General features: G+C 41.4%; 1 long non-coding RNA gene across 2 annotated transcripts in view; it reads right to left on the reverse strand.

Annotated features, from left to right (window-relative positions):
* Positions 1-2,213: 2,213 nt before the first annotated feature.
* Positions 2,214-25,615, reverse strand: part of LOC105885402 (uncharacterized) — a 46,344-nt gene continuing 22,942 nt past the window's right edge. For both annotated transcript variants that reach the window (XR_012912843.1, XR_012912842.1), the window contains 2 exons: positions 2,560-2,616; positions 2,214-2,333 (listed from right to left, as the gene is read on the reverse strand). This is a non-coding gene — a long non-coding RNA (uncharacterized LOC105885402). The remainder of the gene's footprint in view (positions 2,334-2,559; positions 2,617-25,615) is intronic.

Raw genomic sequence — 25,615 nt, forward strand, 5'->3', positions numbered from 1 at the left:
GTAAAAGGAATCACAGAAGAGACTTTGACTGCCTTGGCAAAGGGTTAATCTGTTTTTGTACCCTGTTCAAGGACTGAGATGGAAGTAAACCACACATTGTGCTTTCCCATTCCACCCTTCAAAACACCAGTAGTAGAAGACCCCACTAAAACTACATCCAGATCACTTGAAAACAGTTCAAAAGAGAAACATGCAACCAAGTCACTGCTTTCCAACAGGTTGACAACAAAAGAACGGCTGTTTGACTAAATTCGTCCCTTTTTACTGTAAGCCATCACAGTGATACATGAGGAAGGCCTGGCCAGTGGGAAGAAACTTCATGTTTGCACATAAATCCATCAGAAATATTTCGAGAGACCTATTTTTGCTGAAAAATATTGTAGGTAAGTTTCAAGGTCTTCCTATAGTCCTTCGTAATCATCCTAAAATATCTCAGACAACCTGTTACTGCAGTTGTTGCATTCTATTTTGTCAGTTAATGCCCAGCATGGACCCTGGCCCACTGGATGGTCAGTAGGTTTTTGCCAAGGAAGAGACAAACCCTCCCCCTGGCCTGCAGAACTGACCAGAACCGGGCTCTGGGCCAGTGTGTCCAGGCGGATCTCAGCTCCACTATCCACCTTAATATGGCCTCACTCAGGTGACCCATGATCTCTATATGTTCCTGTTTCCTATCTATGAAGTGGGTGTGCACGTTGCCTGTCTTTGGGGACTGACTGTTGTGAGATAATACGCACACAGTGTTTCACATCACACCTCGCACACGGTGACTATGTGGTGTGGAGCCTCAGTCAGCAACCATGCTGTTTGAAGAGCAAGCTGCAGAATGATCTCCCTTTGAGTTTCAGTAGGAAAATAATAATTGATGATACAGTTGACCCTTGAACAACATAGGTTTGATCTGCATGGGTCCACTTATACACAAATTTTTTAGCAACCAAATGCCAATTGAAAATACAACAATTTTATGAGATGCATAACCCACGCATAAGGAGGGCTGAGTTTTCAAATATGCAGGTTCTGAGGGATGGACTACAGGACTAGAGTATGTGTGGATTTTGGTATACGTGGAGGAGTCCTGAAACCAATTTCTGACTATGCCCAGGGAAGGCAGTATTGGTACAGCACTTCATAAACTGTGTCCTCTGACCCATCACAGTGACCCTGTGAGCAGGTGAATCAATGTTACTATTTCCTGCCCGAGTCAGGTGCTCAGCACGGGTCAGAGTCCGAATTTCTGCTTGTGATGCTCTAACACAGTAGTTCTTAACCTGGGCAATGCTGTCTCCTGCAGGGGATATTTGATCACGTTTGGAGACAACTGGTGAGTGCTGTTGGCATCTAGTCACCAGAGCCAAGGATTGTGCTGATCATCATACAATGCACAGGACTGGATCCCACAACAAAAAATTATCCATCTCCAAGTGGCACGAGTGCCGAGATTGAAAAACCCTGTCATAACAGGAAATCTCATATTTTTCCCACCAAAACACATGAATGAGATACTGAATAAATATCAGAAAACCCCCCACTCTACAAGGAAGTCATTGATTCATCTCAAGGATTGTGTGTTCCAATGGGAAGCTCCTGGAAAAAGCCCTTTGTCAATTACCATATGTTCACTAAAGCACAGAGTCACAATAGTTATTCCATAATTTAGGGGTGTTTGGGGAACGCCCTAACCATATAAGTTTGACCTCATAGATAAAGTCCTTCTGATGTGAAAAATTGTACTGAGCCAGTTTGGCATGAAGGAGGAGGTGGAATGAGACTAGGTCATATTTATTGGGAGAAATCCACAATGCAAGACTGTTCATATAAATATTAAATATGTTCAGAAGGTGGGAAAAAGGACACTCCTTTAGAATACAGGCACACATTTTTGTGTGCCTCTTATATATCATATCTTGTGTTATATATATTTTCCTACTTATATTCCCAATAACCACATTAGGTAGGAACTGAACCTGAGAAAAACTAAGTATGTATTTTTCAGATTTTTAAACAAATATAATTTTCACATTTTAACATTCTGAAACAGATATGCATCTTAAAGTTGATAACATCTTGTAATGTGCTGGTCTTTTTTCTTTTCTATGTTAATATTTCTATATTAAGGATGCATCTAAGGATGTTTGGATTCTTAAATTCATAAAATACAGTCACTTGTGCAAGGGCATACAGCTAATACAGGGCAGAGCTGGACATCATAACATGTGATGTGTTATTTATTTCTAATCCAGCAAGGAAATTCAAGTGGTAGGTGTCAATCTTCTGAGAAAGCCGCTAGGGAGTATTTCTTCCTGAGATGACTGGATGGCTTCAGTGAGAGGCTAAGGAAAAATGGTTCATTTAGGTTATTCTATGTTTTTAGGGAAGTTTTAAACTAATGGGAAAGAAGAAAGAAGATAAGGCCCAAAGGTCCACGATTGCAATTGTTAACATCAACCATGAGAGATTGGACTTAAGTCTACCAGAGAAGCCAAACTACTGAAACAAAGTTATATCACTGGGTGAAGCAGCCAGGGAGAGAGTGGAAAGTCAGGTGTGGACATTGACCTTCATGCTGTTGCTCGTCCTGGGCACTGGTACAGTGATTCAGCCTTGCGTGGGAGCCTGCAGATCAGTAAAATAAAAGTTAACTGAGGAGTGCTTGATGACAGCTGAGTTATTCCAGTAGCACCAATTTGTGCTTAGGAAAAATATTTTAAACTTGTTGCCAATAGTATTCTAATGCAATGTTAACTTAGGTAGGTAATGACTAATGCATACTTAAAAAAAAGAAATCACATGCTGGATTGCACTTTCTCTATCAGACACCATTTGTGTTCCTGCGCATGCCATGCTCTCTCATGTCTGAGTGCTGTTACCTGGCATGTTTATCCTGCCTCACTTGCTCCCCACCTCTTTGTCTACCTGGGAAACTGTTCAACCTTTACTTCTCAAAGCTGATGTCCTAAAAGCCTTTCTTGATTTTCTCAGATTTCAGAGACTCTTCTATGCTCCCTTTTGCACTTTGTGCATACTTCTGTTACATAATAACTGGGTAACTACATTGAAAATTTTGTATTTCTGTTGGGTCCTTATCAGCACAGCACCTGATCCATATGTGATAGTGAAATTCATGAAGGGATGAATAAATGAAATACACTCACTATGAAATATCTCCTTACCACGACCTACAAGGCTTTGGATGATCTGCCCCAGCTGACTCACAGACCACATTTACCAATACTCTGTGCCTCACACACTTCCTTCAAACCCACTGTCTACAAACAACAGGCCTCAGAACCTTTGCACTTGCTGTTACAACTGTCTGGAGTGCTCTTCCCTCAGATATCTGCCAACACTCATTCCCTCTCTTGACTTAGATCACTGCTCAAATGTCATCTTCACAAAAAGGTATTTCCCGACCATATCATCAGAAACAGCACCTTTCTTCTTTATTCTGTTTTTAACTTACTTTATTTTTCTTTTTAGCACTTACCAAGAACCCATATATTTTGCATTTATTTATTTTTAAAAGTTTTATCTATTTCTCCCACTGAAATGCGAGCTTAATGAAGACAGGGATTCTTATCTCCAAATAAATAAGTAATCACTCCATTAGTAAAAAATAAATGTATGCATTTATTACTGTCTTTAATGAGACTAATTCACTTGTTGGTAGAGAACAAAATGGGCAGAACTTCAGACATAGTATCTCTAGTGGAAGTCACTTTTTTGGAGCACCTTAAATAGCCATGCATCATTTTCAGTTCTTTACATATATTATCTCATGTATTGCTCACAATAGCACTAGCATATAGGTACCATCACTCCCAATTTAAAAAGAAGAAACCATTGTAGTTCTTCCAAATCACGTGCACTTTTCTTTTATACCCTGCTATCTTTACACCATCTCATTGTTGCAGGACAAAAAGGAGCAGTGTGTAAAGTAAATGAAGGTCAGAGGACTGGCTTGCAAATCTATTCTATCACCTTTATTCAACAATTCATCCAGCACTTGTTGAGTTTATTAAACATATATGTGTTTCCATTATGAGAATTGCATACAAGCGTTTGTCTTATAGTAAAAATTGAGCAAATCTGACTCTTCTTGACTATTTTCAAAGTAGTGGACATATATTTTTAAAAAACTAGGAGAAAATATAGAAGCATTTGTTTCTTCTTCCTATTCTTTACATATACTTTTTCATCATCACTCCATTTTATCCAACAATAAAGTGACTACTAATGTGAAACTACCACATATTCTTTGAAACATGAAAAATAGTGCTTTCCACGTCTCTACTGCAAAACACTCCCTTCCAAGCCCTAGGTTCTATAATGTTTTGGTTTAGATAGTATTGATGATCATAAAATGAAAAAAAAAAATAGATCTTAACTAAGGAGAGATCTTAAGAAAGAATCCAGTTAATGTACCTCTACAGCTTTTCCCTGGAAGAGGCCTTCAAATACATTTATCAAACAGAGTTAATTCTGGAAAAAACCGTTCTTGGAATTGCTTTGCTTGAGAAATGCGCATCAAGAATGACATTCTCAAGGGAGCCTGGGATATGTTCAATAAGGAGCAAATGATGTTCAAGAGGACAAATGAATTGAGTTATCAAGGAAGTCATAGAGAATTAAGTGAACCAGACTCCCTTGGGCAAGGCCTAAAATATCACTCAGAAGTAATCATAAATTTGGATCTGAGGACATTGCTCTAACTCACTCTTGGATTCTGGTAGCCCCAACACAGACATCTGTTGACTGGCAGCGTTCTGTCCTGAAAAAAATGTTAATTTGCTAGGTCATAGATTTCCTACTTTATGAGTGCCTTAAGGAACAAAGACAGCTCAACAAAATGTTGCATCCACATTTGTGGAGAAATCAGACATTTGGAAAACCTGGACCCTGTGAAAGCTCATAGTACAACTATAGGGAAAGATAAAAGCAGACCTATAGCTGGGTTTCACCCTTGGCAAACAATAGTCAAGATGTTATTTAACCCCACAGACTTCCAGAAATAAAAGAGAAGAGAAAAAAGAACTTCAGCTTAGTGCATTGTTTAGATTCTGCTATTTAAGCAAGTAGCAGACTAAAGTTTTCTTTTTCAGCCGGATGTTTAGCCTCGTTAACAAGAACAACACACATCTTGCCTAAATGGACCCAGGAAAGGTCAACATTAGTGAAAGAAAGACTAGCCAAGTCACAGATGATCAGTTGACTCTGGCCTCCCCACCCAATGCACTACACAGAAGAGTTGTGGGTGTCACTTTTGGTGAAGTTTGGTTGTGCATCACCAACACAAGAGATTCCTTGCAAGCCCATTATCACATAAATGGAATTCAAAGATATGAGGGAGTAGTGGTGTATTGAATTACATTTTTTATGCACCTAATTCTCATTAGTCCTGTCTTGGAATAACAAATACAATTTATTAAACATTAAATGTAACATAAAGTGTACAGCATAATGGAATCTTACTCTGTAATTGATTTAAATCCTCTTCACTCTTTGATGCCATTTTACAGGTGCTCACATTGAGTGCAGTGAAGAAAAGTGTCTTGTAAATGTCACAGTTAAGCTTTAATTTCCAAAAGAGAAGAGAATTTTGTTTCACACAAAGCACAATCTCTCCTAACAAACTGAACCCGGTTTGTTTTCTGACTTGGCCTACATCTCACCTTCTAGTTCCTGGTATGCTTTCTTTATAGACTATTGGATTTTCTTTGCAGACCTAGTTACTCTGTTCACCTGTTTGTGTTTCCCCCTTCTCCTCTTGGCCAACCCTTATCACAAATACACATACATTATCAGGGGAAAAGTTGAGTCTAGAGTATAGTAGTATTTGATGATTTTTTGCACACCACTTGTTTCCTCTTCATCTGGTAGGGAAAATTCATTTCTCCTGGGAAATATTTCCCCTGCCCATTTAAGTCTCTGTGGTTTGAGTGTCATCTTGATTTTAGCTCCAATTCCAAGGACAGGAAGACAACTCAATCTTGATCAATCATGGAGTTTCATTGCCCTGGCTACAGTGATTGGCTCAGGGATGAGAATTTGACCCAATCGAAGCCAATGAGGCAGTTACGAGACTTTTGGGACTTCTTGAGAGAATTGTTCTCTCTTTACTGCTGAACTTACAGTTACTAGGATGTACTCCTGGAAGAGCTGGATGATCGTTTCACTTCTGCAATGAATGGAGTCACTGAAAATGAAATCAATACACAGCAAAGTAGAGTGGAGGGATGGAGAAAAACCCATTTGAATGATAATGTTACAACTCTTTGGTCCATCTGAGCTTGAAACCCTTAGACATTTCAGTTACATGAATGAAAAAAAAAACACACTTTCGTTTATGCAACTGTGTAACTCTTGATGGATACTGCAGTGTAGAGTTTACCTAATGACTAGGCTCCCTAGAAGGGATTTTGTTTCTGGCTCAGGTAGCTTTTTACCATTGCAAGTTTTGCTGATCCTTTTAAAGTCACTTTTCCGGCTGTTGCATGTTTTTGCATAATGTCATGAATTACAGTTAACCACCAGCCTATATTTCCATTAATGCAGAGAATTTCCTGATTTTTCTAGGATCTAGGCTAGAATGGTCTTTCTAGCTCCAATCTCCTCCCAGGGGAAGAGGGAAAAACAACCATTGCTAGAAAGAATGGAAACTAGACTACCCCAGTCACTAAGACATCTACAAAACAGAGGGCATTTCTCTTGGGGAAGTGCTGACAAGAACTACTTGCTCCGACAAGAATTACTTTTCCCTTTGCTCTTGTAACTTGGTTAGGCCCTGCAAATGCAGCTTGGTTTTCAAAGCGGAGGCATCACCAACGTTCTTTACCTGGAAGTAGGAGCCATCATTTGAGCTGCAGGGTAAGCAAGTGCGTGAGAAGCAGAGAGGGGAAATTGCTACAAAATCGTTTTATCTTTCCCACACACAAAGGAAGGCATTTTTCTGCTATAAATTAATTACTGCTATCTCTGCTGAAAGCTAAATTTCCATCAATAAGGCTTAAAATCAATAAGGCTTTCTCACCTTTTAAGAGTATTTTTGCATTTACTGGTTTTGTTGAGTGAAGCCCGATGTGTAGTTATGAACTTAGCCTGGGCTAGAGTCCAGTAACTCCATCTTTTCATCTATTGCATTACATCACTAGCTAATTATTACCTGAATCTGATTTCTCTTCATAAGCTGTGGACTTGTCCACCCATTAGGACCTCACAGAAAGATCTAAGGATGGATAAGACATGGACCAAACATATATCAATTTCAGTTCTTAGTGATAGTGGCTGGTGACATAGTTGTTATGATAAAGATCCAATGAGCATGTCTTTTCTGCCTACACTCACAGCTTATTGGAGGAAATAAGCACATCTGGATTCTGGTCCAAGTTTTGCTACTAGCTGTCCAACTAACCTAGAATGAATCAGTTAGCCTCTCAGACTCAGTGCTTAGTCTATGAAATAAAGTTATTGAACCAAATGACTTATAGTTTTGTGGATCTTAACTGAGTAGCATCCATGCAGCATGAGGAGGGGGTCAGGAAAGACCTCAACAAAATTGTGAAGACAGAAAAAAGTGTCTTCTCCACATTCTACCTCTTTCCTTCTTTCCTGTCTTGGTTGAGTTTTCCCAAAAGGAGACTTTAAGTCAAGGAGTATAATTTATTTGGGCAGTGGAGCAGCGGCAGGACCAGTAGGAAAGTGGGGAAGGTGATGAGAAGGGAAGGAAGTATGCAACCAGAGTGCATCCGTGAGTAGGTTCCTGCGAAGGGCAAGTGAGGTCCAACACAGTGGGGGACCAGTGGAAGATCATGTGGATCATGCCTCAGGCTGTTGCACCAAGAGACAAGGATGCTCCATCCTTCAACCCCCTGCATCACCAGTCGCAGTTACTGTGGGCACTAACCCCCAGCATTCAGGCAGAGTCTCAGGGACTTGCAAAGGAGGTTGTCAGCCTATATGGGGGACGGTCAGGCTGGGGGATGTGGCACTGATGCCATCAACCACACTTCCCATCTGTCAATGCCTGCCCTCTGCTTCTCATCCTGAATAGCAGGATTTGTAGAATGTCCTCACTAATGTAAGATAGCAGCTAAAACCTCACTGTGTTTTTCTACATGCCATATCCCTTTTTAAAACTAAATCTAATGCTAGAAAAATGGCCTTTAGGCGTCAGCCACAAACTAATGAGAAGAGCCTTTCCAGCACATCTGAACTCCTACCGAGGCACTCTGCTTTTGGGTGAGAAGGATGCTAGTAATGGAAATGAAAGAGTGGACCTTGGGGAATGAGGTCTGGGTCATTCTCAACGTTCTGTCTTGATGTGGCAGTATATAAAGCCTGGCTCATTCAGGTCTCTTTGGGAAGCAGGAATCATCTTCAGGGTTTTCCTCCTGTCAGTGATCATTACTAGTGACCCAAGCCTTCTCCCATCCCATTTTGTACACACACCCCTCAACAGCATAAACAGAGACAAAGTGATGCTGCAAATCCCCCACCCCCAGACCAGACCTCCCCTTGATGCCTCCTTTGGTCCTTCTACATTTGCTTCTCTAACATGATGGGAGACAGGCCTTTCCAGTTGCTCTCGTGGTCCATACTTGACTGTCCAGCCTGACCCATAGTGGTTCCCAGCTCTCTACCCATGTCCATCCAATCAGGGGAAATGCCAGGGGTCTGGACCTGTTACCCCTTCTCACTGCCCTTGGGGCTGGGCCATACCTGCTCACAACTGCATGTATGTATTATGTGCTTCCAGATATGTTATGTGCCACACATTTAGACTTCTGCTAATCACATTGCTATCGCAAAGAGACAGAGGACAAAGGAGAAAAAAAAAACAATTGGGAGCATTAATTTTCACTCCACATAAGACAAAATCTTCTGTCATTTTCAGTCCAGCTGTTTATGAAGCAATGAACTCAAGGCAATTGCACAGATCATAGTGTACCATTTATTTATCATGTATTAGAGATTGCTTTTGATCTCTTTTATACTATATTTCATTATTATTATTAGTGCTTAGCATTTCTATTTAACTTTTACATGGACGTTTAACTACTTGTGGCTTCTTTTCTACTCCTCCTACACTTTGAGGAAAAGACATATTTGTATTCCCCAGATCCTGGCATAGAGCTTAGACAGATATTTGTATTAAATAAACACATAGTTTATCAATACATATTTATTGAGCAGTTGGTGTTTGCTTCCAGTTTATTCTAGTTACTGTGGGATTTGTAGAATAAAATTTTATGATATTTTGCCTTCCCTGGAGATTACATTTTGGGGGGAAGGGAGATGAGATAAGATTAATGAGCGTAAAACAAATAGAGATGAATGCAAGACATTTCACAGTCAAGTGCTACGTTGTGGGCAATGGGCTATGTTTGCTATAGAGACATAAAAACAAACAAAAGTCTGAGAAAATAAAATTCTTACAGTCACGGGCTTGAGATGGAAGAACACAAAACAGTCATCTTTCAGTCCATGCCAAACTGTTCCCTACAATTGATCTCTTTAGAATTCTGTTTAGTCTCGTCTTGGAATGCTGCTCAGGATCCGGTTTCCATTTGGGAAACACCTTTGCAACCTAAGTGTTCTCAGTCTCAGGAAGTTTGGTTTCTTTCCTTTACATTTCCCCTAACAATGCTGATCATATTCTTGTACAGGAATGTCCTTCACATTAAATAAATGGTAAGCAAGCATGTGATTCACAAGGCCCCAGGGTACTTTAGAAACAGCAGGTATGCTATTCTTGGACACCAGAACATTTTTATTTCATGGTTGTATCTTAATGCCTAGCACTGGCATGTAGCAGGTGTTTAATAAGGATTGCATTATTGATCATGATCAGCATTCAATAATATTTGCCTATGGATGTCCAGACTAGCTCACACTCTTGAAAGTGCCTGGTTCTTCCAACAGTGGCTGCCGTGAGTCTGAAAGGGATAGGAGCACAGTGAAATGGAGCACGATATCTTCATGATGCTGGGCCAGGAAGACTAGAGTGAGGATAACCAGAAGAGCCATACCTCCAAAAACGTTGCGGGGTTATCAAATGAGGCAGTAGAGGATGGAGGCTAAAGTTCTGGACTGGAAAGCAAAGTCGGGTTCTCAGCTCTGTCTCCTGCCTGAGGAGGATCAATTCTCAGTAGATCCTGTATAACATATCCACCTTCCTCATGTTTGAAAAAATGATCCTACAAGACAGGCCAATGTCTGTATGTGTTGTCAGAATTTTTTGAATTGGATAGCTGGAATATTTGGCAGAACGCTAAATACTAAATGTTCCCAAACAAGTTGTCCATGAAGAGGACACAATTACTAGTACAACTGGAGAATCTCCTAGTGCCCATAAAAGCATCCACATTAATGTACACACTGCCTGTTACCCTTCAAATCTGTGTCGTGTTTGAGGAGACCTGGTCGCTGCCCTGACTCCATTCTCTTATTAACTCACAAGGCAATGTCCTCACATGTTATAAAAAACACAGGATGTTGGACTGGTATTTGTTTGATCATACACTGCACTCCTTACCCCTGACCCGTAGCAAGAAATACTCAAATCACTCAGCTCAGCATTTAGCCTGACAGCCACAGCTACAAAATTATGGATCCTCAGTTGTCACAAAGGTAGTGTACACATAGCTTGTATGTACATTTGGCAATGCGTCTGTGAAGGGTGTTTGGTACTCAGGGAATGACCATGTACCAACTAACAATCTCTAGCTGATAGTGACCTTTTCACACTATTATGACTCTAAAAGGATATAAGGGAAGTATAAATAACTTGGTTTTCCTAAAGGGAGTTTAGGTTGAATTCACCATGAAAATAAAGCCTTGATTAATAGCTATGAAGAAGCCCCACGCTCAGTAAATTTTAGCTAACTGAATCTGGATGTAAGTTTAAAGAATGCAAATGAAAGGAGTCAGGTTATACAAATGAAGCCAACAACTTGAAACTGTAATTATCATAGCATGGCCAAGACCTGCTTCCCTTCTCAAGTTCTAGTGTGACATGATTGGGACATGAACCTGTCAGAATAGACATCCAAAGTCCTTAAATTCAATGCCATTACATGCACAAATCCATCTGGGATGTGGGCAGGCACTTCCTCTCTTAGCTCATTGGCCAGGACTGGTCACATGGCCTCATTGAAGCAGAGAGGATGAGAAAGTACAGTGCTAGCCTCCTCCTCAGGGTGGGGAACCAGCAGTGAGGACTTCTATCCTTCCTGTAAGTCTGTGGTCAAAGTATACCACCCTGACCTCTTCATTTTACCTCACAACCCTGACCCTGGAGAACCTGATTCTCCTCACTCTGTTTTTTTAAATCAATTACACAAATCACCTTTAATCTACTATATACTTAATGAATTACTGTGTTGTCTTTCTCTGGAGGCAGGATGTATACTCCACCACAGCAAGGATTTTGTCTCTTTTTATAGCTGCTCTGTCCATAGGACCTAAAATAGTACCCAGCACATATTAGGTGCTTGATAAATATTTGTTCACCTGAAATCAATTTTAGGAACAGGAACAACAGTGAAGCTCACTATCTGCTTATAATTTACCTTTATATCCACTTCTTTCCCAAATGATGAGCTTGCCCTCTCCTCAGACTAATTCCTGAAGCACCTTTTATTCAGCCAGCAAATATTAAATTACAGCTAAATAATTCATTTTTAAAGATTGTTCGTTATAATTTTCTCTCCCTCTTAATATGACACAATTTGTCATTCATGTGAAGGTTTTGCAGTCTCTGATGGTGCTCTATCAAGCCAAGTGCCTTTGACAAGGGGCAAAATAAAATGAAAGAGAAGTCAGACACAAAGCCATGAATATCTGACTATTAAAAGATGTGTTAGGCCGGGCGCTGTGGCTCACGCCTGTAATCCTAGCTCTTGGGAGGCCGAGGCGGGCGGATTGCTCAAGGTCAGGAGTTCAAAACCAGCCTGAGCAAGAGCGAGACCCCGTCTCTACTATAAATAGAAAGAAATTAATTGGCCAACTGATATATATATAAAAAATTAGCCGGGCATGGTGGCGCATGCCTGTAGTCCCAGCTACCCGGGAGGCTGAGGCAGAAGGATCACTCGAGCCCAGGAGTTTGAGGTTGCTGTGAGCTAGGACGCCACGGCACTCACTCTAGCCTGGGCAACAAAGCGAGACTCTGTCTCAAAAAAAAAAAAAAAAAAAAAAAGATGTGTTAAACAACCACAGAAAATCATATTTCAAAAGAACCTGAGATCTTTCTAGCCTCTTTCCAGCAATGAGGATTCACAACTCTACAAGATGGTCCCATTTGATTGTTGGACTATCCTAAGAATTATAAAGTTCTTCTTTACAGAACTTTGCTTCGCTCTAAATTCTACCCATTATGTTGGTTTGGCTCTGTGGAGCCAGTCAGGAAAAAGTCTAATTTCTGTTCCGCATGAAAGTCCCTCCCAAGCTTGAAGAGAATTGTCACAGCTTCACTTCAACTTCTGATCCAGTCTCAGTAATCCCAATACTTTGTTGCTAATAGAGATGATGTGTTACATGCAATGGTTGAATATGTCGATGCAGCAAAAAGACAACTCATTCATTGGATTGATGAATGCTCTGCTTCTCTAGACTCCTTACTGTCTTGGCCACCCTCTTCTGGATTCTTTCTCCTTTGCTGGTATCACTCATACAATGAAGTCTCTAAGAACATAACCCTCCAGGACAGAGGTGGCCAGCAGAGAGAACTGTATGGCTGGGAGCTAGGGATCAGTTTCTATTTTTCACAGCTCAAAAACCATTCAGTGAGGAATAACATAAAAAGAATTGTATACAAATACTGTGATATAGTTAGTAAATTTGTTTCTTAAAAGGATGTGGGTTAGTAATTCTGAAACTATTTTATGTCTATCATAGTTTTGAACAAGTAATATGTTGTAGATAATAAGAAAAACCTGTTGAAAAAAATCTGTTCTTTTTTTACTGTTGAAAAATGAGTAAGTAAATAATTAATAATCAAAATAATTAAGGAAAATGGGGAGGCCAGTGTGAACTCTGTGGTGTTGGATTAGAATCAAAAGTGTCAGTATGAACTCGTGGCTGATTGATAGATATTTTGTGTATGCATGAATTAATACCCATTCATATATTTTTAAGCTCTGTCTGCTGAGAGGATTTAGGAGGAATGTCACAATGGTAGCAATGAGTACACCTAGTGCCCAGATCTTGGTTTCTAAATGCCATTCTCCAATAACAGGAGTCAGGGATCTTTGGAGAAATGGGTGATTCCAAAGCTGGGGTAACAAAAACATGAGATGAGCCTAGAGTGCCTCAAAGTAAGAAATTGCTTTAAAGAGGATGTGGACAAGTGGACCAACCTGAAAGAGCTCTCAATGACCCAATCTGTAGCAACAGGACAAAATAAATATCCATGAGTTCATACATATGCATAAACATTTACATGATAAAATATAAGAGAAAAAATAGCTTTTCCTTCCAGAAGAGTTTTACTTAATAAATGTAGAAAAATTAGGGAGATAGAAAAACAGAAAACCCATCAATATAACACCAGTATTAGAATTGGTACAGCCAAGATCCAACAGTTTATGCTAAAATTAGTGGGTGAAAGTTTGAGGAGAAATAGGATAGTCATATAATCCCAAGATATCTCCTCTAAGATATTTTTAAATTTCAAAAGGAAAAATAGGAACTTCACAGTGCAGCAACTCAAGAAACACCAACTTAAGTTGGTGATAAAGGTTAATATCATCACTAAATAGGTATATCAGTATCATGCAACTTTTGATCTTACACACTAAGAAGAACACATCACTTCCTTGGTAAATTTCTTGCCAAAAAATGCATAACCACAATTGAATCATGAGGAAACATCAGACAACCTCAGACTGAGGGACATCCTACAAAATTAATGACCAATTATACTCTTCAAAAGTGTCAAGGTCATGAAAAGAGAGGAAAGACTGAAGACTTGTCACAGATAGGTTATTAGGAACCATGAGAACTAAATATACTGTGGGATTCTGGATTAGATTCTGAAACAGAAAAAAGACACTAGTGGAAAAAACTGTGAACTCTAAATAAAATCTAGAGCTAGTGAATAATATTGTACCAATGTTAATCTTTTAGTTTTGATATTTGTGCTATGGTGATGAAAGACGTTCACGTTAGGGGAAGCTGGTGGAAGTGTGTATGGGAATTGTCTGTACTGGTTTTGCAGCTTTTCAGTAAGTATAAAATGATTTCAAAATAAAAATTTTGAAGCCATCATAAAGGATTGAGGGGTCAGTCACTCTTTCTGGCTCATGCTGGAGTTGCTTTTGTTCCGTCTTCCCCTTGATGTTCAGCCTGTAGCCAAGGTCTCCATTAATGTTGAGTGAAGGAATGATGGTGAGGTAGAAGGAACTCAGGACAGGGCATTGTGCCCGACTACAAAGCGAGATGGCTTCCCCCAGAGTTGGAAGCTGTGACTAGCAGTCGGGGGAGGTCTTGATTCTATCGAATTCTGGCTTCACCAAATTGCTGTTTTGTGGTTTTCACGAAGGGGTAGCCGGTACAGTGGCCAAGGGGCCAGGCTCTAGGTTTATATTGCTTGGTTTCCATTCTAATTGCATGGCTGGTTAGCTCTGTCGTAATTTCCTAATCTATAAAAATGAGAGCAATGAGAGAACCTACCTCATGAGGCTGTTTAAAGGATTGAAGGAGGTAAAACTTTTCAAAGTTGCCTCGCAGCCTGGTAAATGCTACAGAGTGTTTGTACTTAGCATTTAAAGGTCTCAACAAGATCTTTCTTCCTGTTGCTTCGTGGTGATATTATTCAGAATACTACATAACTCTTCCGGGGACAGCAACTTGTGCCCTCCTGACTACACGGTAGGCGGTCGGAGGGCGGGACGTGTGTGCCTTGGGCTCTGCCTTCCCGGGCAGGTCCCCGTGTGCAAAGGACGCGCTCCCTAAACGTGCGACCACGGATCTATTCTTAAGGCCCTGAGCCAATGTTCTCCTACTTCACAATTTTGCTTCAAGCCAACTTGTCATCTGTGTGTGTTTAAACAGGCTTCGAAAATAGGAAATTCTGTAGTGTTAGAGCTGGTCTGTCCTGAACTCTGTCAGAGTTTGCTAAGGGACTTGTTAGCTTTCTGACATCCCTTCCTCCTGTAACCCCCCTCACCCCCCCCACCACCAAGAAGTCATTCTGCCAGCACCCCATCTGCAAAGACACGCTCAGAAATAGCGAGCCCAGTGTCCGATCGTCGTCATCTGCCCCTCTTGTCTGGGGGGACAAAAATAAATAAATAAATAAATCCTGCCATCCACTATCCAGATTATCTCTTTATGTTCTTTTGTTCCTGCTTCCAAGAATACATCTTCAGAGTCGACTCGAGCTTCAGTGCTTGGCAATTACTAAGGAAATAAAATATCACCCTCCTCGTTAAGCATCTTGGCCGCATTCTTCTCGGCGCTTCCATTTTCAATATCTAGAGTGCAGCGCTCTTTCAGTGCCCTTGAAGACTTGTTTCCTCACTGAATGCATTATTCCGTAGAATAAAAAAAAAATACCGTCTTTCAATTTATGAATCACCCTTATCTTTACTCTTCACCTTTCCTTCTCTTTTGTGTTTCTTCCACTTACATACTTCTAAATTATTTCTGGCCCAATATAAGGCAGCCAAGTTGGAATCCCAAGTCTGTAGCTATCTTTATGATCGTTCCTTTGGTACCATTTGTATGAAATGAAGTCCCATAGATTTGGGTCCCACTGCAAACTCCTTTCATTTTTGCAGATAACAGTGATTGTGCTGTGGAGAACTATCCAAATGCCGTACCTCTACCCTGCCCCAGGCTGTCATTTCTCTTCAACGTAGTATTTCCTCCTGTTTTGCCTCTATGACTCAATAGTGGAAATAATCTATGATTTCAAGGGACTTTTTTACTCTCCTGACCCTAAAAATTGTCCCAGAATGATCGGCATCCTTCCCTATTCTCTGACCAGGAGAGAAGACAGGGTAGAACTGCAGCTCAGAGTCCTCCAAACCTCCCTCTTTCCCTTTCCTGCTTGATGTCAGCTTGGCCGAGACCACGGGCTTCTGTGTGGGGGAGGTTAGCAGGGAAGGTAGCCTGAGAGCACAGGTAAACCCCCCCGGGAGCATGTCATCATGAGCATGTACCAGCACTCCAAGAAGAGTGGCAACTCCTGAATGACACACTCTTCTTCTCTGTGGTGATGTGGAGACCCAGGCAGCTGAGAGAAGCACAACATCTGGATTTGAAGAACCTGTGTGGAGTTCCAGTTCCTCCACCTTCTAACTCTCCTCTATGAGCTTGAGCAAGTCACATCCCTGGTCATCTTTGGAAAGGAGAGAGATGGCTCACACCTTCCTCCCTGAGCTGTTATGGGGATCAAGAAACTCAGCAGTGGTTAACACATTCAGAAACTGCACAGGCCCCTGTGCAGGGTGGTATTCAGAAATAGATTCTACAGCAAAGACTATAAGGGTGGTTATTCATGTGGCCATTCAAACCAATTGATCAATATAATTTGCAAACTCATTATGTCAGGAAGAAGCACTAGAGAAGGTCCTTGCCCACAAGAAGCTTAAAGTTTAGTTGAGGAGACAAAAGTACCCAACTTGTCCAGACACACAGTCGAATCCTTAAGAAGGCCAACAAAATCGGGTGCTGAATTGTGTGCAGCACATTCTGCAATGGTGCTAGCATTTCAGAGGTTTAAATACTTCACTTAGGAAGCAATAATATTGACCATATGTTCCTACTCCTGATTCCTGATAAATGCTTTGATGAGACTGCAATGGGGTGATCTATGAATGCAGGCCCCTCTAGACATTTGTGCTCCTAGCTCAGTGGCAGGCACCTGGCCACTGTGTCCTATCATTGTCAACCTACTGCCACAGTGACAAGGAGAGGTGGGAGGACAATGTAGGAGAGAAGAGGTCAGGCCGTAGGGGTGGCTGGTCTCATTCAAATCACACCTGGCAAAAGTAACAGCTGGTGACCTTGGATAAGTGACTTACTGCTCTTCATATCTTGGGTGTTATAGAATGGTAGGGAGGATGGAATGGGTGTCTAATACATGCCAGGTACTAAGAACAGTGTTTGCCTTTTAGTAAGTGTTCATTAAATGCTCATGATAGTTGAGACTACTGTCATCGTTGTATTATTACTAGTATTATCACACAAGTGTTTTCCAAAGATCCTTCATTTTGGAGCACTAGGCATGCAAAATATTCCTCACAGAGAAGGTTCTTTGGTTCAAATATGCGATACTTGCTACATCTTACATCTAAAAAATACACATGAGTGTTGAAACTTGAGAGAAATTCTTAAAGAAAGATAATAAACTTTAACCAACCTAGGTTATCTAAATATACTTGAACATGAAGCCCTTGGTTCCTACATAACACCAGTGATCTTATACTTCCTCCACAGAATGCATTTTGGGGATTCTACTCCATAGGGTTGAAAAATGAAGGAAATCTCCAATTTATAAATATTTTAAGCTCAGTAAAGGGCTCCATGGCAATAAGGGAATCAATTGGAAATAATATTAACTGTATTGTGAGTGATTTTGTTAAAACTTGTCAAATAAATGGTTTGCATATTTTAATTTAATTATTAGCTCTTTATTTGATAGATTAAAATTGACTGAAATATTGACTTTTGTTTCTGGCCAATAGCTGACCTGCAATTTTATTAAAAAGAGAGAGAGAAAGAGCTAGCTTAAGGATTGGCATATAAAGTCTCAGTAATGGCAGGAGGGAATGCGTTGGGAAATACATGTGTTTTACCTACTGGTAAACACAAAAGTTAGGTATAACTCCCTAGACAACTTAACATAGACTATAATGTGGGGATTTATCCAAAACTCTTCGGCCTCCATCATCCCTGGAACAATTAATTACATAGTCAAATTGCCACTTTCTAAATTAGGGTCAGTGGATCCAAATGCAGTGATCCGCTTAATGTTCACTTTTATCTCTTTGAAAACGTGTCACCTTTGCCAGCCTCTACAGAGGCCCGTCTTGACTATATTGTCACTTTTTCAGAAGACAGGCCCTTCAAAAGAACACCAGTAGAAGTGTCAGGAAAGAAGGCAAAGGTAGCAGGATCTGATAAAATTTAATTCCTGATATTATCTCTAGAGTTGCAAACAAACGCAATTTTTCCACATCAGCAAATGTGATCTACAGAAAAGACCAACACTAGTTCATGTAAAGTAGGCATCCTCAAACTACGGCCCATGGGCCACATGCGGGTGTTTTTGCCCGTTTGTTTTTTTACTTCAAAATAAGATATGTGCAGTGTGCATAGGAATTTGTTCATAGTTTTTTCAAAACTACAGTCCGGCCCTCCAATGGTCTGAGGGACAGTGAACTGGCCCCCTATTTAAAAAGTTTAAGGATCCCTGATGTAAAGGGATAACATTATATATAGCCATTCTACAGCTTTGACCCCAAGCCCCAGGCTTTGATGGATCTCACAATGTATATATGATGTTTGGTTGACCTTTCAAGGCCTTCCCAGAGCTGACATTGCAAAGTCCTAATTTATGTTACACCTACCATTTAACCCATTGCCTTTTCTTCCCAAGACAGTTGAGGAAAGAAGTTCTGAGAAGTAAAAGCTGCTATTAGGTTCTTATTGTAGTCACCAACTGGTGATAGGAAGTTTCCTGTTGGACTTGAACTTCCCAGAACCTGTCTCAATGATAGTCTATATTTGGTAACATGGCCTTTGTTAAAATGAAATTATTACATCAGAAGAGCAACACAAACGTATGCTCAGTCAAGATCCCTTCACTTAAATTGAGTTGATTTGTCCCTTAGCAGAAGTTGGGTTAAAAGGGAATGAGGCATTGGACTTGTAAGAGTCACAGAGAAGGAGAGGAAGTACCCAAGGCCAGTCTTGTCCCCACAGGACACCCCTGTAGGGAGTTCTCTAGGCAGCTGGGAGATCAGAAAAAGGCACCAAGTTCCAGTCGAATTCAAAGAGATGGAAGTGGGTGATTGAAATGGAGATGGTGTGATCTTATTTCTTCCTCCATGATTTGGCTTTGGACTGGCCCTGTCACTGATATCTCATTCTTACTGAGCAGCCATTGTTTATCTAACTATTCCTGTCCCTTTATTTTAACTCCCAGTGGGGCATCAACCATCCAAACCCTTCAATAAGAATGTATTCCTCTATCCTCTACCGTCTGAAATCTAACTGGGGATTTTAGATAAAAGGTACCACGCGTCTCTTCACTTAGGAAAAAAATCAAGGGCCGTGGGGGGTAGGGATGGACATTTGTTCAGGCCCCTCTGGCACAGCGAGTCCTGCTACCCAGGAGAGAACTATCCTCAGCTCTTCAGTGGGTGAGACCAAACCAGGTGTCAGGAATCAAAAGTGAAATGAATGCCCCAAGTATGAAAGGCTGAAGTCAATTCAAAGGGCTTAGTCTTTTAAGATCTCTGGAAAGCATATGTCTGGGCCTTTCTGAGCTCCCTGGGATCCCTGTGCCGGCAGGTATCTGAGAGGTAGAGGGCAGAGGATCTGCCCACAAAACTCTGCCAGGGACACCATTGAAGGAGGTGCTGGGGCTGGCGGCGTATGTGTTTTCTTTTTAAATAGATATATTTTTTTCCTCCTAGCTAAAACCACAAGTATTTGAAATACTCCCAAAGGAATGAAATCTCAGACCTGTGGAATGTCAGTCGTGGAAATTAAATGGCCACCACGTGACCCAGCAAATGCCACTGTGGAAAATAAACATGTGAGGCTTTGCAGACCCGCTGTTTACTCTTAACATTTTGAGATGACAGGCAATTGCTTTCCGAAACCATGACCAGAGGTAGAGCTCTCAGAAGGCTTCAATCAAGAGTCTTTTAAAGCAAATTGACTATTCGACTGTGATTCTCCAGCAAATTAAGGATCTGCTCTTGAAATGCTGGACAATGAAGCCCCGGACAAAGCTGCTAAACACACACAAACGTGCTCTTCCTTTCTGGCCACAAAAGACCGCGCTGTTAAGTGCCGTCTTGCTCAATCCTGCTTGCAGCTGTGCAAAATCAAGATCTCTCTATTTAACGGGGACAAGGATGTGAGCTTAACTCTGGTGTGAGGCTAGAGGTGATGTGAGCCAGGGGTGGGCAGAGAAAAACCATCAGAGTGCTGGAGGGGACCACGGGGCAGAGGGAGAGAGGCTGGGTGGTTGTAGAGGGAAGCCGAGAGAGTAGAGAGAAACAGACGGGTGGCGTAGTGTGTGTGTGGCGGGGGAATGAGATGATGAAAAGAGGAGTGAGTGAGGGAATGGGAAAAAGAGAGAGAGAAGGAAAGAAGTGGGAAATGGGAGTATGATGGGAGAATCAGCAAGAACGTGTGGGTGCCTTTCCCCTGGGACAGGGTTACTCATGCAGAAGGCCGGGCCAGCAGGGCACCACACAGCTGGAATTAATCGGAGTGAACGTGGCCGCTGCCCAGGCTTGCCCCGGGGAAGCGGTGGGGAGCCCCTCCCTTTGGTTTGGCCAGGCCCGGCTCGAGCCTGCCAGCATCCCCTGCCTCCTTGGGGCAGCTATGGGAGAGTGAGAAGATCGTGGCCCACCCTGGCCTGCTGCAGACTCAAACTCAGGCCAGGCCCATGCAGACGTCTCGGGCCCCATCCTTATTTTTGCTGAGAATGCTAGAATTAAGAAAACTCCCTGACAGATATGTCTCTCCCCAGAGAGAGGGGCAAGGGAGTGTGGATTCTTCCCAGAGAAAAAGCAAAATACAGTCCGCTGCCTTCAGGCCTTCAGAGCATTCAAATGGAGCTCCAGTGTTTCACAGTCAATGGAAGCAAAATCTTCACCAAATTGTGCGGTCGGATGGTTTATATTTGCACTTCTCTCCTCCTCCCCTGAGGGCCCCTTCTGAAATTTTCAGTGTCTTGGTTCATTTGATGGAAATATCTGTGCAGCGTCCAATGTATTAGGTTGCTGGCTCTGGGTAGGAGATGCCCAGTGACCAACAAGTGCCCAGGGCCTGTCTTCAGGCTGCTTTGAGGCTCTTCTATGTTTCTGTGCCTCTCCCCAGGGTGCCAGGACTTGGAGTCAAAGTCAGAGCAAGGATGTGGCAATTTACTCTGCTGACAGCACCAGGGTTCTGGTGGTTTTTGGAGGAGGCAACATGGCAAGTGGGCAGGAGGGTCCTGACTGTGAATGAGATCAGCTGGGTGACAGTCCCAGGAGGCACACTGCCCAGCTATGCAATCTTGGATACAAGGGTCCTCCCAGGACCTGGGATTCCCCACCTATAGAGTAAAGCTGTGGGCCTGGGTGACCTCTTAGGTCCCTCCTCCCATTCTGTTCTGCAGTTCTGATATGAAATCTCTTCACCTCCCTCTCCTGCCCATTGGCACCAATTTCCAAAAAGCCTTGGATTCAAATAAGAAATGATTTGCCCGGATTTCTTTTTAAGCGTGGAATAGAATTTCCTCACCCATTCAGGCACATGAACATGAGAACTCTATGGTTAAAAAAAAAAACTATTCGCCATGAAAATTTAATTTAGGAAATAGGAATTAAATCAAATATTTCTTAAATCACTTTAATGAGTTTACAAAATTGAAGTAAATCTATTTGTTCTCTCATGATAAGACTTGGAGCCAGCGGTTCAATTCCATCTTTCAAATGGCTTGGGGTGGGGGTGAAGGAGAGGGAAGTATATTCAATTCTGAAAATGATTAAATGAAAATTTAATCCTTGATTATCCCCCTAACAGCTGCTGATGGAAAATCATGCATCCTCACCAAATTTTAAAGTGCCTGGGCCCTGTGCTTTCAAATTAAGATTTTTTTTTTTTTTGCAATCATTTGACTTTTAAAGTTATAACGGATGTCTGTTTTAGAAGCATCCAGCATAATGCAACTATCTAGCAACTATTTTAAGAAGTATTGTGTAAAAGTAATCTGCTCATTTCCCCAAATCCATGATGTCTCTGCACTCTCTTCGAGCAAGTTCTCTCGGTCTGTATTCTGTCTTCCTGCTATTGTGTCGTCCATCTCTACACTTTCTCTTTCAGACAGAGAGCAAGTTACAGACCAAGAGCAAGTTCTCTCGGTCTGTATTCTGACCAAGAGAACTTGCTGTAATATTGTTGTAATATTGCTGTAATATTCTGACCGAGAGAGAGCAAGTTCTCTCAGTCTGTATTCTGTCTTCCTGCTATTGTGTCGTCCATCTCTACACTTTCTCTTTCCTGCCTCTCAACTCTGAGCTGCCTGGATGCTCCACTTAGCAGACTGTTGGAGCAAAGGTTCTCAGAGTGTGGCCCTCCAGCCAGCAGCAACAGCATCACCTGGGAATGCATGAGCAATGCAAATTAGTGGGTCTCACACTGACCTGCGGAATCAGGAACTCTGGATGTACTACGGCCCCCCAATCTGGTTTTAACACGTCCTCTGGGTGATTCTTACCCACAGGTTTGAGAAACTGGGGTCAACAAAGGACTTAGGAACTGAAGTTGGGAGAGACTGCAGGGTGAAAGGACTCAGCCTTTTTAAAATTTCATCAGCCATTGATTTATTTCCTGACCATCCCAACTCCTGTCCTCTTTGAATCACTCTCCTTATATTAGCTGATCTGTAGGGATGTTCAAATCTGGTATTTAAATATACAATGGGAGAAAACAGGCATCTTTTGAGATTTTCATTCTATTTCAACCCATTAACACTTTTTAACTCCTTTGACCTTTCTCCATTGAGCTCTCTCATCTGTAAAGAAAATTCCACGTCAGCATTGCTTATGAGTATGTTGGCACCAAGGTAAAATCTGAAGTGAAAGCATTTAACTTTGATTTTAATGTCTCTCAAATTGAGTTTGTGGAAAATCTGAAATTTCTCAAGTTTGCACTGCATTGATCTAGAACACCGAGGATTTTCAGCACGAGTCAGGAGACGGCTCCTGACCCACATGTAAGTTCTTCTTGTCTGAATGAGCCCAGGTGTTTAAGTGAAGAGAGTTTAGTTTTTGTCTTTTTTGCTTTTGTTTGTTTGTTAATAAAGCCAGCTATTTAATGTAAATGACTCTTTTTGGTTTGGAATATAGCTTTCAAGCTTTTTGTTGTTAATATATTCTTTATGTCTTTTAATGTCTATATTTAGCAAAGCAAAAACTGGAAACCCTAAGAGATAGCCCTCTTAAAAAGTTGTTGGTGGCAAAATACAAAAAGTCTAGGAAACACAGATATAGAAAATTCCTAAGGTCTCTGTGTGCTTTCAGAATTCTATGGTCTCATCCTCATCTTTCTACTATCCCAATCTTAGGTAAAAGTGGATTTCAAATCTTCTCCTATGAGAGAATTGATTCCTGGGCTTTTTCATGAATAAGTCTATGGTACTAATATATTAATAGATGTGCAGGTGAAAGTGTCTATCCAACCCAGAACTTGGCATGAGACTCAGCACACCCTTGGTATAATTCTCAGTGCTGGTAACAGTGGGGACCAAGGGCTTTCTATGGCAGAAATAGCTTTTGTCAGTAACAGAGCTTTCCAAGGCAAGATCATGCATTACAGCAAAAGACTCAAGACATACATGTTTCCTCCACCATGATTTTAATGTTCTATAAACTAATGCTTCTCTGTTTCTGCAGATTCCAGACCAGGAGAAACTCTGCCATAGTGGTTAACTGGTGGCTGCTATTTGCATATATACTCTATTCACCACATTTTATGGGCTAAATTGTGTGCCCCCAAAATTCATATGTGTAAGCCTTACCCCCAGTACTTCAAAATGTGACTGTATTTGTAGATAGGATCTTTAAAAAACGAATTAAGTTCAAATGAGGTCATTACAATGGGCTCTAATCCAATATGGCGGTTGTCCTTATGAGAAGAGGAAATTAGGACACAGATACATATGTACAGAGGGAAGCTCATCTTAACACACTGAGACAACCACCTATGAGTGAAGGAGAGAAGAAACAACCCTACCTACACCCTGATCTTAGACTTTTAGCCTCCAGAATTGGTGGCTTAAATATCTGTCATTTAAGCTATACAGTATGTGGGATTTGTCGTTGTTATGGCAATCCTGGTAAACTAATACACTCCCCATGTTGTGAATGAGAATGCATGTGCAAGGGAATAGTCCTTTTCTGATAGGGAGGGTAGTTTGGGTTCCTTCAGCACAGTGGAAAATCTCTCTAAGGTTCCTTTCTAATGTCTGTGACTGAATTATGAGGTTTTCTCAACCTGATTTCAACCCAAAGTTGTAATTTTCTATATACAGACTCACAAACACTCCTTCCTAGAGTGATGGAGCTGAAGAAAGTTATGAAATCATCTGGCCCACCTGCCTTCCCTACCTTCTGTTTATAGAAAGATAACTGAAGTCCTAAAAGGTTAAGCCATTGTTTTGAGGTTGCTGGCTAGTTACTGGCAGAAACAGAATTTAGTTGAAAGTCTTGAATATAATCATAGGTTTCTTGACTGTATAGAGCAGGCTTTCATTCCTTTTCTGCACACATTTATTGAACTCCTACTATGTGCAAGGTGCTGTGATAAAGGATTTAGGTTATGGATAATGGCTCATAACCAGGTATCTGTAATAGAAGCACCCACTGAGATTTTTCAAAGTGTGGATGCTAGCCTCTACCCCAGACTTAATGAGTTCAAATCTACTGGAGTGTGTTTGACAAATGGAATGTTGAAATTACATGGTAGATATATGTTTATCTTTTTCATATATGACCTGGTTGTAGCAATGGTTTGCTTCAGAGTAGCGCACTGGAGGAGAACAATGCCTACAATATAAAAGAGGCATCTAGAGAGGTATAATGAGAGAGAACAAGAGGTTTTCTTTGACCACTCTGACTTCATTGTTGGAAGACCACACACGGCTTCTGTCTGCATGCACATATGGTTTGATAACATCAGAGCAAGTATTAATAAATCTCATTCCTAACACCATCCCACTCATGAAACTGACCTGAAGACACCAAAGAATCCAGAGTTAGAGTTCAGTAGTTTTAGGGAAGAGAGGTGATTATGCCAACCAAGGCTCAGAAACTGGCTCACAGCTGCATAAATGTGGAGGATGTCCTGTGTGTGTGTGTGTGTGTGTGTGTGTGTGTGTGTGTGTGTATGAGAGAGAGAGAGAGAGAGAGAGAGAGAGAGAAGATATGACAACTTGTTTCCCTGATCTCCTGGGACTTGCCATGAAACTTCTCTCAGCAGCTGTCCACTAACTCTTTCAGAGGAGCTGTGAATATCATTTCTAGTGGGGCCTACACATTTTTCCAGTTAACTTGCCTCAGGCATCTCATCTTCAAAGTTTCCAATAATGTTCACAACTGGCTTTCAATTCAGAGAAACAGACCTATAAAGATAACACTTCTTTCTTCCCCCAAGATGTCCCAGAGCCAAAAAGGCCACTAGCCAGAGGATTCACTTGTAGGACAAGGTTTCTGTGATAAGTACAGGAGCACCCAGCCCCTTGGACCTCCTGGGCCATTTCTCAATCCCAGGCCAGCTCCATGCAGTGGGCATCCCATGGGCAGTCCTGAGCTCACTCCATTCATTCTCAGTGAGTGCTTTGTAGACAAGGAATGGGAAGGATGTTTAGAAAATAGGAAGAAAG

This window comes from Microcebus murinus, chromosome 17 (assembly GCF_040939455.1).
Source record: "Microcebus murinus isolate Inina chromosome 17, M.murinus_Inina_mat1.0, whole genome shotgun sequence".
NCBI lineage: Eukaryota > Metazoa > Chordata > Mammalia > Primates > Cheirogaleidae > Microcebus > Microcebus murinus.